At 47.1% G+C, this 4520-nt stretch overlaps 1 protein-coding gene across 4 annotated transcripts in view; it reads right to left on the bottom strand.

The window, feature by feature from the left end:
• The window catches only part of GRIA1 (glutamate ionotropic receptor AMPA type subunit 1), a 308859-nt gene that overhangs the window by 174606 nt on the left and 129733 nt on the right, over positions 1–4520 (bottom strand). The gene's annotated exons all lie outside the window — the stretch shown is intronic.

The following is a 4520-nucleotide window of genomic DNA, read 5'->3' as shown; positions in this document are numbered from 1 at the left end:
AATTTAGCAGAATGGGTCTCTCTTCTAACACTTCCATTCTTGGTATACACAATACAGTGTATTTCAGTCAGTAGGTTTTGTGGTCTTGAATCCTTCAGATTGCTTGTGCTCATTTTGATAAAATTAAGTGTTTATGCAGCTCTGGGCTCAGCTTCACCACCATGGTAGACTTCCGCCTTGAGTCTCTCCTGGTCTTGGCCTTTGCAGCCCTGAGCATAGGGCAGGGGCAGTACTGAGCACCAGTGACAGTCGTGCCCTCAGCAAGAGTTCCCTGTCTGCGAGCAGGTACGTGTAGGACCCCTCCGCCATGTTGACATTTCCGGGATCACGTTGTACACCGCTCATCCCCTGAGGCCGTTACATCCACACATGCGCAGTGTAGCACTGAGTAAGCATCTTACCCAACTTTTCAGCAGTTCTTTGTCTTGGAGCTTCAGTTAATGCCCCCAAATGTACTGCTTCCTTTGAATTCTGCTGTATATTAGTTGGATCCATATACGGCACTTTCTACCTAAAATTAATTTATTCCATAAATATTTATGAAATGACACACTGTACGTCAGGCACTGTACTGGACCTGGAAGGATAAAATATTATCCTGGAAGAACTTGAAGACTAGTAGGTGGGAAACACAAATGATAAGAATGTGGGGTGAGAAGTATTATGATGAGGGGTCATGGAGAAGGGGATAACTAACCCAACTGTGTAGTGTTTGAGAAGCCTTCCAGGAAGAAGTGTCACTGAATCTGGGATTTACACAACAAATAGGATTGTGGCAGGTGAAGAATGGAAATGTATTTCGGACCCAGGTCAGCAGCACATGTAGACCTGGAGAGGCTGAGTGGTGTTACTTGCAGTGCTCCCTCCGTCCCTGCCCCCACCCTCTAATACTGCAAACTCTTGTAGTACCAACATGCCTCTCACCCATAGATGATCTTGAAATAATCGGATGAATACATTTGGCATAGTTGATACCGGAGTCAAACAGACCTGAGTCTCAATCCTGGCTCCACCAGTTCCTGACTTTGTGACTGTGGTCAAGGACATAGCATCTCTAAACCTCAGTTGCTGCATCTGCAAATGGAGACTAGTAGTAGTGCCATCACCTTAAGGATGTTACAAGTATGAAAATGACCTAATAATATATAAAGGGACATAGCACAGCACCTGGACAAAGCAAATCCCCAAGATGGTGGCTTTCATTGATAGTGGTAGTTGTTACCAGGTCCACTAGACTAGGACCTCTCCATGAAAAGGAATCTGACTGGGGACTTCCGGGAAGATGGCGGAAGAGTAAGACGCGGAGATCACCTTCCTCCCCACAGATACACCAGAAATACATCTACGCGTGGAACAACTCCTACGGAGCACCTACTGAACGCTGGCAGAAGACCTCAGACCTCCCAAAAGGCAAGGAACCCCCCACGTACCTGGTTAGGGCAAAAGAAAAAACTAAACAGAGACAAAAGGATAGGGACGGGTCCTGCACCAGCGGGAGAGAGCTGTGAAGGAGGAAAAGTGTCCACACACTAGGAAGCCCCTTCGCGGGTGGAGACTTCGGGAGGCGGAGTGGGGGAGCTTGGGAGCCGCGGAGGAGAGCACAGCAACAGGGGTGCGGAAGGCAAAGCGGACAGATTCCAGCGCAGAGGATCGGGCCGACCGGAACTCACCAGCCGAGAGGCTTGTCTGCTCGCCCGCCGGGGCGGGCGGGACTGGGAGCTGAGGCTCCGGCGTTTGTCGGAGCGCCGGGAGAGGACTGAGGTTGGCGGCGTGAACACAGCCTGCAGGGCGTTAGTGCACCGCGGCTAGTCGGGAGAGAGTCCGGGGAAAAGTCTGGACCTGCCGAAGAGGCAAGAGACTTTTACGTCCCTCTTTGTTTCCTGGTGCACGAGGAGAGGGGATTAAGAACGCTGCTTGAGAGAGCTCCAGGGACGGGCGCGAGCCGCGGCTAAAAGTGCGGACTCCAGAGACAGACATGAGACGCTAAGGCCGCTGCTGCCGCCACCAGGAGGCCTGTGTGCGAACACAGGTCACTAGCCACACGCCCTTCCGGGGAGCCTGTGCAGCCCGCCACTGCCAGGGTCCCGGGATCCAGGGACAACTTCCCCGGGAGAACGCACGGCGCGCCTCAGGCTGCAACGTCACGCCGGCCTCTGTCGCCGCAGGCCCGCCCCTCACTCCGTGACCCTCCCTACCCCCCGGCCTGAGTGAGCCAGAGCCTCCGAATCAGCGGCTCCTTTAACCCCGTCCTGTCTGAGCAAAGAACAGACGCCCTCCGGCGACCTACACGCACAGGCGGGGCCAAATCCAAAGCTGAGCCCCTGGGAACTGTGAGAACAAAGAAGAGAAAGGGAAATCTCTCCCAGCAGCCTCAGAAGCAGCGGATTAAAGCTCCACAATCAACTTGATATACCCTGCATCTGTGGAATACCTGAATAGACAACGAATCATCCCAAATTAAGGAGCCCTGTGGATGAAAGGCTCTTGGTGCTGCAGCCAGGAGTCAATGCTGTGCCTCTGAGGTGGGAGAGCCAACTTCAAGACACTGGTCCACAAGAGGCCTCCCAGCTGCACATAATATCAAACAGCAAAAATCTCCGAGAGATCTCCATCTCAAGGCCAGCACCCAGCTTCACTCAACGACCAGCAAGCTACAGTGCTGGACATCCTATGCCAAACAACTAGTAAGACAGGAACACAACCCCACCCATTAGCAGAGAAGCTGCCCAAAATCATAATAAGTCTACAGACACCCCAAAACACACCACCAGACGTGGACCTGCCCACCAGAAAGAAAAGATCCAGCCTCACCCACCAGAACACAGGCACTAGTACCCCCCACCAGGAAGCCTACACAACCCACTGAACCAACCTTAGCCACTGGGGACAGACACAAAAAACAACAGGAACTACGAACCTTCAGCCTGCAAAAAAGGAGACCCCAAACACAGTAAGATAAGCAAAATGAAAAGACAGAAAACACACAGCAGATGAAGGAGCAAGATAAAAACCCACCAGACCTAACAAATGAAGAGGAAATAGGCAGTCGACCTGAAAAAGAATTCAGAATAATGATAGTAAGGTTCATCCGAAATCTTGGAGATAGAATGGACAATAGAATGGACAAAATGCAAGAATCAGTTAACAAGGACCTAGAAGAACTAAAGATGAAACAAGCAACGATGAACAACACAATAAATGAAATTAAAAGTACTCTAGATGGGATCAATAGCAGAATAACTCAGGCAGAAGAACGGATAAGTGACCTGGAAGATAAAATAGTGGAAATAACTACTGCAGAGCAGAATAAAGAAAAAAGAATGAAAAGAACTGAGGACAGTCTCAGAGACCTCTGGGACAACATTAAACGCACCAACATTCGAATTATAGGGGTTCCAGAAGAAGAAGAGAAAAAGAAAGGGACTGAGAAAATATTTGAAGAGATTATAGTTGAAAACTTCCCTAATATGGGAAAGGAAATAGTTAATCAAGTCCAGGAAGCACAGAGAGTCCCATACAGGATAAATCCAAGGAGAAATACGCCAAGGCACATATTAATCAAACTGTCAAAAATTAAATACAAAGAAAACATATTAAAAGCAGCAAGGGAAAAACAACAAATAACACACAAGGGAATCCCCATAAGGTTAACAGCTGACCTTTCAGCAGAAACTCTGCAAGCCAGAAGGGAGTGGCAGGACATATTGAAAGTGTTGAAGGAGAAAAACCTGCAACCAAGATTACTCTACCCAGCAAGGATCTCATTCAGATTTGATGGAGAAATTAAAACCTTTACAGACAAGCAAAAGCTGAGAGAGTTCAGCACCACCAAACCAGCTCTACAACAACTACTAAAGGAACTTCTCTAGGCAAGAAACACAAAAGAAGGAAAAGACCTACAATAACAAACCCAAAACAATTAAGAAAATGGGAATGGGAACACACATATCGATAATTACCTTAAATGTAAATGGACTAAATGCTCCCACCAAAAGACACAGATTGGCTGAATGGATACAAAAACAAGACCCATATATTTGCTGTCTACAAGAGACCCACTTCAGACCTAGAGACACATACAGACTGAAAGTAAGGGGATGGAAAAAGGTATTTCATGCAAATGGAAACCAAAAGAAAGCTGGAGTAGCAATTCTCATATCAGACAAAATAGACTTTAAAACAAAGACTATTAGAAGAGACAAAGAAGGACACTACATAATGATCAAGGGATCGATCCAAGAGGAAGATATAACAATTGTAAATATTTATGCACCCAACATAGGTGCACCTCAATACATAAGGCAAATACTGACAACCATAAAAGGGGAAATCGACAGTAACACATTCATAGTAGGGGACTTTAACACCCCCCTTTCACCAATGGACAGATCATCCAAAATGAAAATAAATAAGGAAACACAGGCTTTAAATGATACATTAAACGAGATGGAGTTAATTGATATTTATAGGACATTCCATCCAAAAACAACAGAATACACATTTTTCTCAAGTGCTCATGG

This window comes from Stenella coeruleoalba (genome assembly GCF_951394435.1).
Source record: "Stenella coeruleoalba genome assembly, chromosome: 3".
NCBI lineage: Eukaryota > Metazoa > Chordata > Mammalia > Artiodactyla > Delphinidae > Stenella > Stenella coeruleoalba.
The sequence above is the reverse complement of the archived record's forward strand: the minus strand, read 5'-3'. Positions and strand labels throughout refer to the sequence as shown.